General features: G+C 28.3%; 1 protein-coding gene across 3 annotated transcripts in view; it reads right to left on the minus strand.

Annotated features, from left to right (window-relative positions):
- LOC142661058 (mixed lineage kinase domain-like protein) overlaps positions 1-21,098 on the minus strand; it is an 88,470-nt gene that overhangs the window by 52,632 nt on the left and 14,740 nt on the right. The window lies entirely within an intron of this gene.

Below are 21,098 nucleotides of genomic sequence, written 5' to 3' on the forward strand. Positions count from 1 at the left end.
TTATTCTCATACTTAATGATCGTTTATTCTCATACTTAATGATCGTTTATTCCCTTACTTAATGATCGTTTATTCTCATACTTAATGATCGTTTATTCTCATACTTAATGATCGTTTATTCTCATACTTAATGATCGTTTATTCTCATACTTAATGATCGTTTATTCTCATAATTAATGATCGTTTATTCTCATACTTAATGATCGTTTATTCCCATACTTAATGATCGTTTATTCTCATACTTAATGATCGTTTATTCTCATACTTAATGATCGTTTATTCTCATACTTAATGATAGTTTATTCTCATACTTAATGATCGTTTCTCCCCATACTTAACGATCGTTTATTCCCATACTTAATGATCGTTTATTCTCATACTTAATGATCGTTTATTCTCATACTTAATGATCGTTTATTCTCATACTTAATGATCGTTTATTCTCATACTTAATGATCGTTTTATTCTCATACTTAATGATCGTTTATTCCCATACTTAATGATCGTTTATTCCCATACTTAATGATCGTTTATTCCCATACTTAATGATCGTTTATTCCCATACTTAATTATCGTTTATTCCCATACTTAATGATCGTTTATTCCCATACTTAATTATCGTTTATTCCCATACTTAATGATCGTTTATTCTCATACTTAATGATCGTTTATTCTCATACTTAATGATCGTTTATTCTCATACTTAATGATCGTTTATTCTCATACTTAATGATCGTTTATTCCCATACTTAATGATCGTTTATTCCCATACTTAATGATCGTTTATTCTCATACTTAATGATCGTTTATTCCCATACTTAATGATCGTTTATTCTCATACTTAATGATCGTTTATTCTCATACTTAATGATCGTTTATTCTCATACTTAATGATCGTTTATTCCCATACTTAATGATCGTTTATTCCCATACTTAATGATCGTTTATTCTCATACTTAATGATCGTTTATTCTCATACTTAATGATCGTTTATTCCCATACTTAATGATCGTTTATTCTCATACTTAATGATCGTTTTATTCTCATACTTAATGATCGTTTATTCCCATACTTAATGATCGTTTATTCCCATACTTAATGATCGTTTATTCTCATACTTAATGATCGTTTATCCCCATACTTAATGATCGTTTATTCTCATACTTAATGATCGTTTATTCTCATACTTAATGATCGTTTATCCTCATACTTAATGATCGTTTATTCTCATACTTAATGATCGTTTATTCTCATACTTAATGATCGTTTATTCCCATACTTAATGATCGTTTATTCCCATACTTAATGATCGTTTATTCCCATACTTAATGATCGTTTATTCCCATACTTAATGATCGTTTATTCCCATACTTAATGATCGTTTATCCCCATACTTAATGATAGTTTATTCTCATACTTAATGATCGTTTATTCCCATACTTAATGATCGTTTATTCTCATACTTAATGATCGTTTATTCTCATACTTAATGATCGTTTATTCTCATACTTAATGATCGTTTATTCTCATACTTAATGATCGTTTATTCTCATACTTAATGATCGTTTATTCTCATACTTAATGATCGTTTATTCTCATACTTAATGATCGTTTATTCCCATACTTAATGATCGTTTATTCCCATACTTAATGATCGTTTATTCTCATACTTAATGATCGTTTATTCTCATACTTAATGATCGTTTATTCTCATACTTAATGATCGTTTATTCTCATACTTAATGATCGTTTATTCCCATACTTAATGATCGTTTATTCCCATACTTAATGATCGTTTATTCTCATACTTAATGATCGTTTATTCCCATACTTAATGATCGTTTATTCTCATACTTAATGATCGTTTATTCCCATACTTAATGATCGTTTATCCCCATACTTAATGATCGTTTATTCTCATACTTAATGATCGTTTATTCTCATACTTAATGATCGTTTATTCCCATACTTAATGATCGTTTATTCTCATACTTAATGATCGTTTATTCTCATACTTAATGATCGTTTATCCCCATACTTAATGATCGTTTATTCTCATACTTAATGATCGTTTATTCTCATACTTAATGATCGTTTATTCTCATACTTAATGATCGTTTATTCTCATACTTAATGATCGTTTATTCTCATACTTAATGATCGTTTATTCTCATACTTAATGATCGTTTATTCTCATACTTAATGATCGTTTATTCCCATACTTAATGATCGTTTATCCCCATACTTAATGATCGTTTATTCTCATACTTAATGATCGTTTATTCCCATACTTAATGATCGTTTATTCCCATACTTAATGATCGTTTATTCTCATACTTAATGATCGTTTATTCCCATACTTAATGATCGTTTATTCTCATACTTAATGATCGTTTATTCCCATACTTAATGATCGTTTATTCTCATACTTAATGATCGTTTATTCTCATACTTAATGATCGTTTATTCTCATACTTAATGATCGTTTATTCCCATACTTAATGATCGTTTATTCCCATACTTAATGATCGTTTATTCTCATACTTAATGATCGTTTATTCTCATACTTAATGATCGTTTATTCCCATACTTAATGATCGTTTATTCTCATACTTAATGATCGTTTATTCCCATACTTAATGATCGTTTATTCCCATACTTAATGATCGTTTATTCTCATACTTAATGATCGTTTATTCCCCATACTTAATGATCGTTTATTCTCATACTTAATGATCGTTATCCCCATACTTAATGATCGTTTATCCCCATACTTAATGATCGTTTATTCCCATACTTAATGATCGTTTATCCCCATACTTAATGATCGTTTATTCCCATACTTAATGATCGTTTATTCTCATACTTAATGATCGTTTATCCCCATACTTAATGATCGTTTATCCTCATACTTAATGATCGTTTATTCTCATACTTAATGATCGTTTATTCTCATACTTAATGATCGTTTATTCCCATACTTAATGATCGTTTATTCCCATACTTAATGATCGTTTATTCCCATACTTAATGATCGTTTATTCCCATACTTAATGATCGTTTATTCCCATACTTAATGATCGTTTATCCCCATACTTAATGATCGTTTATTCTCATACTTAATGATCGTTTATTCTCATACTTAATGATCGTTTATTCTCATACTTAATGATCGTTTATTCTCATACTTAATGATCGTTTATTCTCATACTTAATGATCGTTTATTCTCATACTTAATGATCGTTTATTCTCATACTTAATGATCGTTTATTCCCATACTTAATGATCGTTTATTCCCATACTTAATGATCGTTTATTCTCATACTTAATGATCGTTTATTCTCATACTTAATGATCGTTTATTCTCATACTTAATGATCGTTTATTCTCATACTTAATGATCGTTTATTCCCATACTTAATGATCGTTTATTCCCATACTTAATGATCGTTTATTCTCATACTTAATGATCGTTTATTCCCATACTTAATGATCGTTTATTCTCATACTTAATGATCGTTTATTCCCATACTTAATGATCGTTTATCCCCATACTTAATGATCGTTTATTCTCATACTTAATGATCGTTTATTCTCATACTTAATGATCGTTTATTCCCATACTTAATGATCGTTTATTCTCATACTTAATGATCGTTTATTCTCATACTTAATGATCGTTTATCCCCATACTTAATGATCGTTTATTCTCATACTTAATGATCGTTTATTCTCATACTTAATGATCGTTTATTCTCATACTTAATGATCGTTTATTCTCATACTTAATGATCGTTTATTCTCATACTTAATGATCGTTTATTCTCATACTTAATGATCGTTTATTCTCATACTTAATGATCGTTTATTCCCATACTTAATGATCGTTTATTCCCATACTTAATGATCGTTTATTCTCATACTTAATGATCGTTTATTCCCATACTTAATGATCGTTTATTCCCATACTTAATGATCGTTTATTCCCATACTTAATGATCGTTTATTCCCATACTTAATGATCGTTTATTCCCATACTTAATGATCGTTTATTCCCATACTTAATGATCGTTTATCCCCATACTTAATGATCGTTTATTCTCATACTTAATGATCGTTTATTCTCATACTTAATGATCGTTTCTCCCCATACTTAATGATCGTTTATTCCCATACTTAATGATCGTTTATTCCCATACTTAATGATCGTTTATTCTCATACTTAATGATCGTTTATTCCCATACTTAATGATCGTTTATTCCCATACTTAATGATCGTTTATTCCCATACTTAATGATCGTTTATTCTCATACTTAATGATCGTTTATTCTCATACTTAATGATCGTTTATTCTCATACTTAATGATCGTTTCTCCCCATACTTAATGATCGTTTATTCCCATACTTAATGATCGTTTATTCCCATACTTAATGATCGTTTATTCTCATACTTAATGATCGTTTATTCTCATACTTAATGATCGTTTATTCCCATACTTAATGATCGTTTATTCTCATACTTAATGATCGTTTATTCCCATACTTAATGATCGTTTATTCTCATACTTAATGATCGTTTATTCCCATACTTAATGATCGTTTATTCTCATACTTAATGATCGTTTATTCCCATACTTAATGATCGTTTATTCTCATACTTAATGATCGTTTATTCTCATACTTAATGATCGTTTATTCTCATACTTAATGATCGTTTATTCTCATACTTAATGATCGTTTATTCTCATACTTAATGATCGTTTATTCCCATACTTAATGATCGTTTATTCCCATACTTAATGATCGTTTATTCTCATACTTAATGATCGTTTATTCCCATACTTAATGATCGTTTATTCCCATACTTAATAATCGTTTATTCTCATACTTAATGATCGTTTATTCCCATACTTAATGATCGTTTATTCTCATACTTAATGATCGTTTATTCTCATACTTAATGATCGTTTATTCCCATACTTAATGATCGTTTATTCCCATACTTAATGATCGTTTATTCTCATACTTAATGATCGTTTATTCTCATACTTAATGATCGTTTATTCTCATACTTAATGATCGTTTATTCTCATACTTAATGATCGTTTATTCTCATACTTAATGATCGTTTATTCCCATACTTAATGATCGTTTATTCTCATACTTAATGATCGTTTATTCTCATACTTAATGATCGTTTATTCTCATACTTAATGATCGTTTATTCTCATACTTAATGATCGTTTATTCCCATACTTAATGATCGTTTATTCCCATACTTAATGATCGTTTATTCTCATACTTAATGATCGTTTATTCTCATACTTAATGATCGTTTATTCCCATACTTAATGATCGTTTCTCCCCATACTTAATGATCGTTTATTCTCATACTTAATGATCGTTTATTCTCATACTTAATGATCGTTTCTCCCCATACTTAATGATCGTTTATTCCCATACTTAATGATCGTTTATTCTCATACTTAATGATCGTTTATTCTCATACTTAATGATCGTTTATTCTCATACTTAATGATCGTTTATTCCCATACTTAATGATCGTTTATTCTCATACTTAATGATCGTTTATTCCCATACTTAATGATCGTTTATTCTCATACTTAATGATCGTTTATTCCCATACTTAATGATCGTTTATTCTCATACTTAATGATCGTTTATTCTCATACTTAATGATCGTTTATTCTCATACTTAATGATCGTTTATTCTCATACTTAATGATCGTTTATTCTCATACTTAATGATCGTTTATTCTCATACTTAATGATCGTTTATTCTCATACTTAATGATCGTTTATTCCCATACTTAATGATCGTTTATTCTCATACTTAATGATCGTTTATTCTCATACTTAATGATCGTTTATTCCCATACTTAATGATCGTTTATTCCCATACTTAATGATCGTTTATTCCCATACTTAATTTTCGTTTATTCCCATACTTAATGATCGTTTATTCCCATACTTAATGATCGATTATTCTCATACTTAATGATCGTTTATTCTCATACTTAATGATCGTTTATTCTCATACTTAATGATCGTTTATTCCCATACTTAATGATCGTTTATTCCCATACTTAATGATCGTTTATTCTCATACTTAATGATCGTTTATTCTCATACTTAATGATCGTTTATTCTCATACTTAATGATCGTTTATTCTCATACTTAATGATCGTTTATTCCCATACTTAATGATCGTTTATTCCCATACTTAATGATCGTTTATTCTCATACTTAATGATCGTTTATTCTCATACTTAATGATCGTTTATTCTCATACTTAATGATCGTTTATTCCCATACTTAATGATTGTTTATTCCCATACTTAATGATCGTTTATTCTCATACTTAATGATCGTTTATTCTCATACTTAATGATCGTTTATTCTCATACTTAATGATCGTTTATTCTCATACTTAATGATCGTTTATTCTCATACTTAATGATCGTTTATTCCCATACTTAATGATCGTTTATTCTCATACTTAATGATCGTTTATTCCCATACTTAATGATCGTTTATTCCCATACTTAATGATCGTTTATTCCCATACTTAATGATCGTTTATTCTCATACTTAATGATCGTTTATTCCCATACTTAATGATCGTTTATTCTCATACTTAATGATCGTTTATTCCCATACTTAATGATCGTTTATTCCCATACTTAATGATCGTTTATTCCCATACTTAATGATCGTTTATTCTCATACTTAATGATCGTTTATTCCCATACTTAATGATCGTTTATTCCCATACTTAATGATCGTTTATTCTCATACTTAATGATCGTTTATTCTCATACTTAATGATCGTTTCTCCCCATACTTAATGATCGTTTATTCTCATACTTAATGATCGTTTATTCCCATACTTAATTACTTAATGATCGTTTATTCCCATACTTAATGATCGTTTATTCTCATACTTAATGATCGTTTATTCTCATACTTAATGATCGTTTATTCTCATACTTAATGATCGTTTATTCTCATACTTAATGATCGTTTATTCTCATACTTAATGATCGTTTATTCTCATACTTAATGATCGTTTATTCTCATACTTAATGATCGTTTATTCTCATACTTAATGATCGTTTATTCTCATACTTAATGATCGTTTATTCCCATACTTAATGATCGTTTATTCTCATACTTAATGATCGTTTATTCTCATACTTAATGATCGTTTATTCCCATACTTAATGATCGTTTATTCCCATACTTAATGATCGTTTATTCTCATACTTAATGATCGTTTATTCTCATACTTAATGATCGTTTATTCTCATACTTAATGATCGTTTATTCTCATACTTAATGATCGTTTATTCTCATACTTAATGATCGTTTATCCCCATACTTAATGATCGTTTATTCTCATACTTAATGATCGTTTATTCTCATACTTAATGATCGTTTATTCTCATACTTAATGATCGTTTATTCTCATACTTAATGATCGTTTATTCCCATACTTAATGATCGTTTATTCCCATACTTAATGATCGTTTATTCTCATACTTAATGATCGTTTATTCTCATACTTAATGATCGTTTATTCTCATACTTAATGATCGTTTATTCTCATACTTAATGATCGTTTATTCTCATACTTAATGATCGTTTCTCCCCATACTTAATGATCGTTTATTCTCATACTTAATGATCGTTTATTCTCATACTTAATGATCGTTTATTCCCATACTTAATGATCGTTTATTCCCATACTTAATGATCGTTTATTCCCATACTTAATGATCGTTTATTCCCATACTTAATGATCGTTTATTCTCATACTTAATGATCGTTTATTCCCATACTTAATGATCGTTTATTCCCATACTTAATGATCGTTTATTCTCATACTTAATGATCGTTTATTCTCATACTTAATGATCGTTTATTCTCATACTTAATGATCGTTTATTCTCATACTTAATGATCGTTTATTCTCATACTTAATGATCGTTTATTCTCATACTTAATGATCGTTTATTCTCATACTTAATGATCGTTTATTCTCATACTTAATGATCGTTTATTCCCATACTTAATGATCGTTTATTCTCATACTTAATGATCGTTTATTCTCATACTTAATGATCGTTTATCCCCATACTTAATGATCGTTTATTCCCATACTTAATGATCGTTTATTCTCATACTTAATGATCGTTTATTCCCATACTTAATGATCGTTTATTCCCATACTTAATGATCGTTTATTCTCATACTTAATGATCGTTTATTCTCATACTTAATGATCGTTTATTCCCATACTTAATGATCGTTTATTCCCATACTTAATGATCGTTTATTCTCATACTTAATGATCGTTTATTCTCATACTTAATGATCGTTTATTCTCATACTTAATGATCGTTTATTCTCATACTTAATGATCGTTTATTCTCATACTTAATGATCGTTTATTCCCATACTTAATGATCGTTTATTCTCATACTTAATGATCGTTTATTCTCATACTTAATGATCGTTTATTCCCATACTTAATGATCGTTTATTCTCATACTTAATGATCGTTTATTCCCATACTTAATGATCGTTTATTCCCATACTTAATGATCGTTTATTCCCATACTTAATGATCGTTTATTCCCATACTTAATGATCGTTTATTCTCATACTTAATGATCGTTTATTCCCATACTTAATGATCGTTTATTCTCATACTTAATGATCGTTTATTCTCATACTTAATGATCGTTTATTCTCATACTTAATGATCGTTTATTCCCATACTTAATGATCGTTTATTCCCATACTTAATGATCGTTTATTCCCATACTTAATGATCGTTTATTCCCATACTTAATGATCGTTTATTCTCATACTTAATGATCGTTTATTCCCATACTTAATGATCGTTTATTCCCATACTTAATGATCGTTTATTCTCATACTTAATGATCGTTTATCCCCATACTTAATGATCGTTTATTCTCATACTTAATGATCGTTTATTCTCATACTTAATGATCGTTTATTCTCATACTTAATGATCGTTTATTCCCATACTTAATGATCGTTTATTCTCATACTTAATGTTCGTTTATTCTCATACTTAATGATCGTTTATTCCCATACTTAATGATCGTTTATTCTCATACTTAATGATCGTTTATTCCCATACTTAATGATCGTTTATTCCCATACTTAATGATCGTTTATTCCCATACTTAATGATCGTTTATTCTCATACTTAATGATCGTTTATTCCCATACTTAATGATCGTTTATTCCCATACTTAATGATCGTTTATTCTCATACTTAATGATCGTTTATTCCCATACTTAATGATCGTTTATTCTCATACTTAATGATCGTTTATTCCCATACTTAATGATCGTTTATTCTCATACTTAATGATCGTTTATTCTCATACTTAATGATCGTTTATTCTCATACTTAATGATCGTTTATTCCCATACTTAATGATCGTTTATTCCCATACTTAATGATCGTTTATTCTCATACTTAATGATCGTTTATTCTCATACTTAATGATCGTTTATTCCCATACTTAATGATCGTTTATTCTCATACTTAATGATCGTTTATTCCCATACTTAATGATCGTTTATTCCCATACTTAATGATCGTTTATTCTCATACTTAATGATCGTTTATCCCCATACTTAATGATCGTTTATTCTCATACTTAATGATCGTTTATCCCCATACTTAATGATCGTTTATCCCCATACTTAATGATCGTTTATTCCCATACTTAATGATCGTTTATCCCCATACTTAATGATCGTTTATTCCCATACTTAATGATCGTTTATTCTCATACTTAATGATCGTTTATCCCCATACTTAATGATCGTTTATCCTCATACTTAATGATCGTTTATTCTCATACTTAATGATCGTTTATTCTCATACTTAATGATCGTTTATTCCCATACTTAATGATCGTTTATTCCCATACTTAATGATCGTTTATTCCCATACTTAATGATCGTTTATTCCCATACTTAATGATCGTTTATTCCCATACTTAATGATCGTTTATCCCCATACTTAATGATCGTTTATTCTCATACTTAATGATCGTTTATTCCCATACTTAATGATCGTTTATTCTCATACTTAATGATCGTTTATTCTCATACTTAATGATCGTTTATTCTCATACTTAATGATCGTTTATTCTCATACTTAATGATCGTTTATTCTCATACTTAATGATCGTTTATTCCCATACTTAATGATCGTTTATTCCCATACTTAATGATCGTTTATTCTCATACTTAATGATCGTTTATTCTCATACTTAATGATCGTTTATTCTCATACTTAATGATCGTTTATTCTCATACTTAATGATCGTTTATTCCCATACTTAATGATCGTTTATTCCCATACTTAATGATCGTTTATTCTCATACTTAATGATCGTTTATTCCCATACTTAATGATCGTTTATTCTCATACTTAATGATCGTTTATTCCCATACTTAATGATCGTTTATCCCCATACTTAATGATCGTTTATTCTCATACTTAATGATCGTTTATTCTCATACTTAATGATCGTTTATTCCCATACTTAATGATCGTTTATTCTCATACTTAATGATCGTTTATTCTCATACTTAATGATCGTTTATCCCCATACTTAATGATCGTTTATTCTCATACTTAATGATCGTTTATTCTCATACTTAATGATCGTTTATTCTCATACTTAATGATCGTTTATTCTCATACTTAATGATCGTTTATTCTCATACTTAATGATCGTTTATTCTCATACTTAATGATCGTTTATTCTCATACTTAATGATCGTTTATTCCCATACTTAATGATCGTTTATCCCCATACTTAATGATCGTTTATTCTCATACTTAATGATCGTTTATTCCCATACTTAATGATCGTTTATTCCCATACTTAATGATCGTTTATTCCCATACTTAATGATCGTTTATTCCCATACTTAATGATCGTTTATTCCCATACTTAATGATCGTTTATTCCCATACTTAATGATCGTTTATCCCCATACTTAATGATCGTTTATTCTCATACTTAATGATCGTTTATTCTCATACTTAATGATCGTTTCTCCCCATACTTAATGATCGTTTATTCCCATACTTAATGATCGTTTATTCCCATACTTAATGATCGTTTATTCTCATACTTAATGATCGTTTATTCCCATACTTAATGATCGTTTATTCCCATACTTAATGATCGTTTATTCCCATACTTAATGATCGTTTATTCTCATACTTAATGATCGTTTATTCTCATACTTAATGATCGTTTATTCTCATACTTAATGATCGTTTCTCCCCATACTTAATGATCGTTTATTCCCATACTTAATGATCGTTTATTCCCATACTTAATGATCGTTTATTCTCATACTTAATGATCGTTTATTCTCATACTTAATGATCGTTTATTCCCATACTTAATGATCGTTTATTCTCATACTTAATGATCGTTTATTCCCATACTTAATGATCGTTTATTCTCATACTTAATGATCGTTTATTCCCATACTTAATGATCGTTTATTCTCATACTTAATGATCGTTTATTCCCATACTTAATGATCGTTTATTCTCATACTTAATGATCGTTTATTCTCATACTTAATGATCGTTTATTCTCATACTTAATGATCGTTTATTCTCATACTTAATGATCGTTTATTCTCATACTTAATGATCGTTTATTCCCATACTTAATGATCGTTTATTCCCATACTTAATGATCGTTTATTCTCATACTTAATGATCGTTTATTCCCATACTTAATGATCGTTTATTCCCATACTTAATAATCGTTTATTCTCATACTTAATGATCGTTTATTCCCATACTTAATGATCGTTTATTCTCATACTTAATGATCGTTTATTCTCATACTTAATGATCGTTTATTCCCATACTTAATGATCGTTTATTCCCATACTTAATGATCGTTTATTCTCATACTTAATGATCGTTTATTCTCATACTTAATGATCGTTTATTCTCATACTTAATGATCGTTTATTCTCATACTTAATGATCGTTTATTCTCATACTTAATGATCGTTTATTCCCATACTTAATGATCGTTTATTCTCATACTTAATGATCGTTTATTCTCATACTTAATGATCGTTTATTCTCATACTTAATGATCGTTTATTCTCATACTTAATGATCGTTTATTCCCATACTTAATGATCGTTTATTCCCATACTTAATGATCGTTTATTCTCATACTTAATGATCGTTTATTCTCATACTTAATGATCGTTTATTCCCATACTTAATGATCGTTTCTCCCCATACTTAATGATCGTTTATTCTCATACTTAATGATCGTTTATTCTCATACTTAATGATCGTTTCTCCCCATACTTAATGATCGTTTATTCCCATACTTAATGATCGTTTATTCTCATACTTAATGATCGTTTATTCTCATACTTAATGATCGTTTATTCTCATACTTAATGATCGTTTATTCCCATACTTAATGATCGTTTATTCTCATACTTAATGATCGTTTATTCCCATACTTAATGATCGTTTATTCTCATACTTAATGATCGTTTATTCCCATACTTAATGATCGTTTATTCTCATACTTAATGATCGTTTATTCTCATACTTAATGATCGTTTATTCTCATACTTAATGATCGTTTATTCTCATACTTAATGATCGTTTATTCTCATACTTAATGATCGTTTATTCTCATACTTAATGATCGTTTATTCTCATACTTAATGATCGTTTATTCCCATACTTAATGATCGTTTATTCTCATACTTAATGATCGTTTATTCTCATACTTAATGATCGTTTATTCCCATACTTAATGATCGTTTATTCCCATACTTAATGATCGTTTATTCCCATACTTAATTTTCGTTTATTCCCATACTTAATGATCGTTTATTCCCATACTTAATGATCGATTATTCTCATACTTAATGATCGTTTATTCTCATACTTAATGATCGTTTATTCTCATACTTAATGATCGTTTATTCCCATACTTAATGATCGTTTATTCCCATACTTAATGATCGTTTATTCTCATACTTAATGATCGTTTATTCTCATACTTAATGATCGTTTATTCTCATACTTAATGATCGTTTATTCTCATACTTAATGATCGTTTATTCCCATACTTAATGATCGTTTATTCCCATACTTAATGATCGTTTATTCTCATACTTAATGATCGTTTATTCTCATACTTAATGATCGTTTATTCTCATACTTAATGATCGTTTATTCCCATACTTAATGATTGTTTATTCCCATACTTAATGATCGTTTATTCTCATACTTAATGATCGTTTATTCTCATACTTAATGATCGTTTATTCTCATACTTAATGATCGTTTATTCTCATACTTAATGATCGTTTATTCTCATACTTAATGATCGTTTATTCCCATACTTAATGATCGTTTATTCTCATACTTAATGATCGTTTATTCCCATACTTAATGATCGTTTATTCCCATACTTAATGATCGTTTATTCCCATACTTAATGATCGTTTATTCTCATACTTAATGATCGTTTATTCCCATACTTAATGATCGTTTATTCTCATACTTAATGATCGTTTATTCCCATACTTAATGATCGTTTATTCCCATACTTAATGATCGTTTATTCCCATACTTAATGATCGTTTATTCTCATACTTAATGATCGTTTATTCCCATACTTAATGATCGTTTATTCCCATACTTAATGATCGTTTATTCTCATACTTAATGATCGTTTATTCTCATACTTAATGATCGTTTCTCCCCATACTTAATGATCGTTTATTCTCATACTTAATGATCGTTTATTCCCATACTTAATTACTTAATGATCGTTTATTCCCATACTTAATGATCGTTTATTCTCATACTTAATGATCGTTTATTCTCATACTTAATGATCGTTTATTCTCATACTTAATGATCGTTTATTCTCATACTTAATGATCGTTTATTCTCATACTTAATGATCGTTTATTCTCATACTTAATGATCGTTTATTCTCATACTTAATGATCGTTTATTCTCATACTTAATGATCGTTTATTCTCATACTTAATGATCGTTTATTCCCATACTTAATGATCGTTTATTCTCATACTTAATGATCGTTTATTCTCATACTTAATGATCGTTTATTCCCATACTTAATGATCGTTTATTCCCATACTTAATGATCGTTTATTCTCATACTTAATGATCGTTTATTCTCATACTTAATGATCGTTTATTCTCATACTTAATGATCGTTTATTCTCATACTTAATGATCGTTTATTCTCATACTTAATGATCGTTTATCCCCATACTTAATGATCGTTTATTCTCATACTTAATGATCGTTTATTCTCATACTTAATGATCGTTTATTCTCATACTTAATGATCGTTTATTCTCATACTTAATGATCGTTTATTCCCATACTTAATGATCGTTTATTCCCATACTTAATGATCGTTTATTCTCATACTTAATGATCGTTTATTCTCATACTTAATGATCGTTTATTCTCATACTTAATGATCGTTTATTCTCATACTTAATGATCGTTTATTCTCATACTTAATGATCGTTTCTCCCCATACTTAATGATCGTTTATTCTCATACTTAATGATCGTTTATTCTCATACTTAATGATCGTTTATTCCCATACTTAATGATCGTTTATTCCCATACTTAATGATCGTTTATTCCCATACTTAATGATCGTTTATTCCCATACTTAATGATCGTTTATTCTCATACTTAATGATCGTTTATTCCCATACTTAATGATCGTTTATTCCCATACTTAATGATCGTTTATTCTCATACTTAATGATCGTTTATTCTCATACTTAATGATCGTTTATTCTCATACTTAATGATCGTTTATTCTCATACTTAATGATCGTTTATTCTCATACTTAATGATCGTTTATTCTCATACTTAATGATCGTTTATTCTCATACTTAATGATCGTTTATTCTCATACTTAATGATCGTTTATTCCCATACTTAATGATCGTTTATTCTCATACTTAATGATCGTTTATTCTCATACTTAATGATCGTTTATCCCCATACTTAATGATCGTTTATTCCCATACTTAATGATCGTTTATTCTCATACTTAATGATCGTTTATTCCCATACTTAATGATCGTTTATTCCCATACTTAATGATCGTTTATTCTCATACTTAATGATCGTTTATTCTCATACTTAATGATCGTTTATTCCCATACTTAATGATCGTTTATTCCCATACTTAATGATCGTTTATTCTCATACTTAATGATCGTTTATTCTCATACTTAATGATCGTTTATTCTCATACTTAATGATCGTTTATTCTCATACTTAATGATCGTTTATTCTCATACTTAATGATCGTTTATTCCCATACTTAATGATCGTTTATTCTCATACTTAATGATCGTTTATTCTCATACTTAATGATCGTTTATTCCCATACTTAATGATCGTTTATTCTCATACTTAATGATCGTTTATTCCCATACTTAATGATCGTTTATTCCCATACTTAATGATCGTTTATTCCCATACTTAATGATCGTTTATTCCCATACTTAATGATCGTTTATTCTCATACTTAATGATCGTTTATTCCCATACTTAATGATCGTTTATTCTCATACTTAATGATCGTTTATTCTCATACTTAATGATCGTTTATTCTCATACTTAATGATCGTTTATTCCCATACTTAATGATCGTTTATTCCCATACTTAATGATCGTTTATTCCCATACTTAATGATCGTTTATTCCCATACTTAATGATCGTTTATTCTCATACTTAATGATCGTTTATTCCCATACTTAATGATCGTTTATTCCCATACTTAATGATCGTTTATTCTCATACTTAATGATCGTTTATCCCCATACTTAATGATCGTTTATTCTCATACTTAATGATCGTTTATTCTCATACTTAATGATCGTTTATTCTCATACTTAATGATCGTTTATTCCCATACTTAATGATCGTTTATTCTCATACTTAATGTTCGTTTATTCTCATACTTAATGATCGTTTATTCCCATACTTAATGATCGTTTATTCTCATACTTAATGATCGTTTATTCTCATACTTAATGATCGTTTATTCTTGTACTAATTATGGTTTATTCTCATACTTAATGATCGTTTATTCTCATACTTAATGATCGTTTATTCTCATACTTAATGATCGTTTATTCCCATACTTAATGATCGTTTATTCCCATACTTAATGATCGTTTATTCTCATACTTAATGATCGTTTATTCTCATACTTAATGATCGTTTATTCTCATACTTAATGATCGTTTATTCTCATACTTAATGATCGTTTATTCCCTTACTTAATGATCGTTTATTCTCATACTTAATGATCGTTTATTCTCATACTTAATGATCGTTTATTCTCATACTTAATGATCGTTTATTCTCATACTTAATGATCGTTTATTCTCATAATTAATGATCGTTTATTCTCATACTTAATGATCGTTTATTCCCATACTTAATGATCGTTTATTCTCATACTTAATGATCGTTTATTCTCATACTTAATGATCGTTTATTCTCATACTTAATGATAGTTTATTCTCATACTTAATGATCGTTTCTCCCCATACTTAACGATCGTTTATTCCCATACTTAATGATCGTTTATTCTCATACTTAATGATCGTTTATTCTCATACTTAATGATCGTTTATTCTCATACTTAATGATCGTTTATTCTCATACTTAATGATCGTTTATTCTCATACTTAATGATCGTTTATTCCCATACTTAATGATCGTTTATTCCCATACTTAATGATCGTTTATTCCCATACTTAATGATCGTTTATTCCCATACTTAATTATCGTTTATTCCCATACTTAATGATCGTTTATTCCCATACTTAATTATCGTTTATTCCCATACTTAATGATCGTTTATTCTCATACTTAATGATCGTTTATTCTCATACTTAATGATCGTTTATTCTCATACTTAATGATCGTTTATTCTCATACTTAATGATCGTTTATTCCCATACTTAATGATCGTTTATTCCCATACTTAATGATCGTTTATTCTCATACTTAATGATCGTTTATTCCCATACTTAATGATCGTTTATTCTCATACTTAATGATCGTTTATTCTCATACTTAATGATCGTTTATTCTCATACTTAATGATCGTTTATTCCCATACTTAATGATCGTTTATTCCCATACTTAATGATCGTTTATTCTCATACTTAATGATCGTTTATTCTCATACTTAATGATCGTTTATTCCCATACTTAATGATCGTTTATTCTCATACTTAATGATCGTTTATTCTCATACTTAATGATCGTTTATTCCCATACTTAATGATCGTTTATTCCCATACTTAATGATCGTTTATTCTCATACTTAATGATCGTTTATCCCCATACTTAATGATCGTTTATTCTCATACTTAATGATCGTTTATCCTCATACTTAATGATCGTTTATTCTCATACTTAATGATCGTTTATTCTCATACTTAATGATCGTTTATTCCCATACTTAATGATCGTTTATTCCCATACTTAATGATCGTTTATTCCCATACTTAATGATCGTTTATTCCCATACTTAATGATCGTTTATTCCCATACTTAATGATCGTTTATCCCCATACTTAATGATAGTTTATTCTCATACTTAATGATCGTTTATTCCCATACTTAATGATCGTTTATTCTCATACTTAATGATCGTTTATTCTCATACTTAATGATCGTTTATTCTCATACTTAATGATCGTTTATTCTCATACTTAATGATCGTTTATTCTCATACTTAATGATCGTTTATTCTCATACTTAATGATCGTTTATTCTCATACTTAATGATCGTTTATTCCCATACTTAATGATCGTTTATTCCCATACTTAATGATCGTTTATTCTCATACTTAATGATCGTTTATTCTCATACTTAATGATCGTTTATTCTCATACTTAATGATCGTTTATTCTCATACTTAATGATCGTTTATTCCCATACTTAATGATCGTTTATTCCCATACTTAATGATCGTTTATTCTCATACTTAATGATCGTTTATTCCCATACTTAATGATCGTTTATTCTCATACTTAATGATCGTTTATTCCCATACTTAATGATCGTTTATCCCCATACTTAATGATCGTTTATTCTCATACTTAATGATCGTTTATTCTCATACTTAATGATCGTTTATTCCCATACTTAATGATCGTTTATTCTCATACTTAATGATCGTTTATTCTCATACTTAATGATCGTTTATCCCCATACTTAATGATCGTTTATTCTCATACTTAATGATCGTTTATTCTCATACTTAATGATCGTTTATTCTCATACTTAATGATCGTTTATTCTCATACTTAATGATCGTTTATTCTCATACTTAATGATCGTTTATTCTCATACTTAATGATCGTTTATTCTCATACTTAATGATCGTTTATTCCCATACTTAATGATCGTTTATCCCCATACTTAATGATCGTTTATTCTCATACTTAATGATCGTTTATTCCCATACTTAATGATCGTTTATTCCCATACTTAATGATCGTTTATTCTCATACTTAATGATCGTTTATTCTCATACTTAATGATCGTTTATTCCCATACTTAATGATCGTTTATTCTCATACTTAATGATCGTTTATTCCCATACTTAATGATCGTTTATTCTCATACTTAATGATCGTTTATTCTCATACTTAATGATCGTTTATTCTCATACTTAATGATCGTTTATTCCCATACTTAATGATCGTTTATTCCCATACTTAATGATCGTTTATTCTCATACTTAATGATCGTTTATTCTCATACTTAATGATCGTTTATTCCCATACTTAATGATCGTTTATTCTCATACTTAATGATCGTTTATTCCCATACTTAATGATCGTTTATTCCCATACTTAATGATCGTTTATTCTCATACTTAATGATCGTTTATCCCCATACTTAATGATCGTTTATTCTCATACTTAATGATCGTTTATCCCCATACTTAATGATCGTTTATCCCCATACTTAATGATCGTTTATTCCCATACTTAATGATCGTTTATCCCCATACTTAATGATCGTTTATTCCCATACTTAATGATCGTTTATTCTCATACTTAATGATCGTTTATCCCCATACTTAATGATCGTTTATCCTCATACTTAATGATCGTTTATTCTCATACTTAATGATCGTTTATTCTCATACTTAATGATCGTTTATTCCCATACTTAATGATCGTTTATTCCCATACTTAATGATCGTTTATTCCCATACTTAATGATCGTTTATTCCCATACTTAATGATCGTTTATTCCCATACTTAATGATCGTTTATCCCCATACTTAATGATCGTTTATTCTCATACTTAATGATCGTTTATTCCCATACTTAATGATCGTTTATTCTCATACTTAATGATCGTTTATTCTCATACTTAATGATCGTTTATTCTCATACTTAATGATCGTTTATTCTCATACTTAATGATCGTTTATTCTCATACTTAATGATCGTTTATTCCCATACTTAATGATCGTTTATTCCCATACTTAATGATCGTTTATTCTCATACTTAATGATCGTTTATTCTCATACTTAATGATCGTTTATTCTCATACTTAATGATCGTTTATTCTCATACTTAATGATCGTTTATTCCCATACTTAATGATCGTTTATTCCCATACTTAATGATCGTTTATTCTCATACTTAATGATCGTTTATTCCCATACTTAATGATCGTTTATTCTCATACTTAATGATCGTTTATTCCCATACTTAATGATCGTTTATCCCCATACTTAATGATCGTTTATTCTCATACTTAATGATCGTTTATTCTCATACTTAATGATCGTTTATTCCCATACTTAATGATCGTTTATTCTCATACTTAATGATCGTTTATTCTCATACTTAATGATCGTTTATCCCCATACTTAATGATCGTTTATTCTCATACTTAATGATCGTTTATTCTCATACTTAATGATCGTTTATTCTCATACTTAATGATCGTTTATTCTCATACTTAATGATCGTTTATTCTCATACTTAATGATCGTTTATTCTCATACTTAATGATCGTTTATTCTCATACTTAATGATCGTTTATTCCCATACTTAATGATCGTTTATCCCCATACTTAATGATCGTTTATTCTCATACTTAATGATCGTTTATTCCCATACTTAATGATCGTTTATTCCCATACTTAATGATCGTTTATTCCCATACTTAATGATCGTTTATTCCCATACTTAATGATCGTTTATTCCCATACTTAATGATCGTTTATTCCCATACTTAATGATCGTTTATCCCCATACTTAATGATCGTTTATTCTCATACTTAATGATCGTTTATTCTCATACTTAATGATCGTTTCTCCCCATACTTAATGATCGTTTATTCCCATACTTAATGATCGTTTATTCCCATACTTAATGATCGTTTATTCTCATACTTAATGATCGTTTATTCCCATACTTAATGATCGTTTATTCCCATACTTAATGATCGTTTATTCCCATACTTAATGATCGTTTATTCTCATACTTAATGATCGTTTATTCTCATACTTAATGATCGTTTATTCTCATACTTAATGATCGTTTCTCCCCATACTTAATGATCGTTTATTCCCATACTTAATGATCGTTTATTCCCATACTTAATGATCGTTTATTCTCATACTTAATGATCGTTTATTCTCATACTTAATGATCGTTTATTCCCATACTTAATGATCGTTTATTCTCATACTTAATGATCGTTTATTCCCATACTTAATGATCGTTTATTCTCATACTTAATGATCGTTTATTCCCATACTTAATGATCGTTTATTCTCATACTTAATGATCGTTTATTCCCATACTTAATGATCGTTTATTCTCATACTTAATGATCGTTTATTCTCATACTTAATGATCGTTTATTCTCATACT

Source organism: Rhinoderma darwinii, chromosome 9 (assembly GCF_050947455.1).
Source record: "Rhinoderma darwinii isolate aRhiDar2 chromosome 9, aRhiDar2.hap1, whole genome shotgun sequence".
In the NCBI taxonomy this organism is placed as follows: domain Eukaryota; kingdom Metazoa; phylum Chordata; class Amphibia; order Anura; family Rhinodermatidae; genus Rhinoderma; species Rhinoderma darwinii.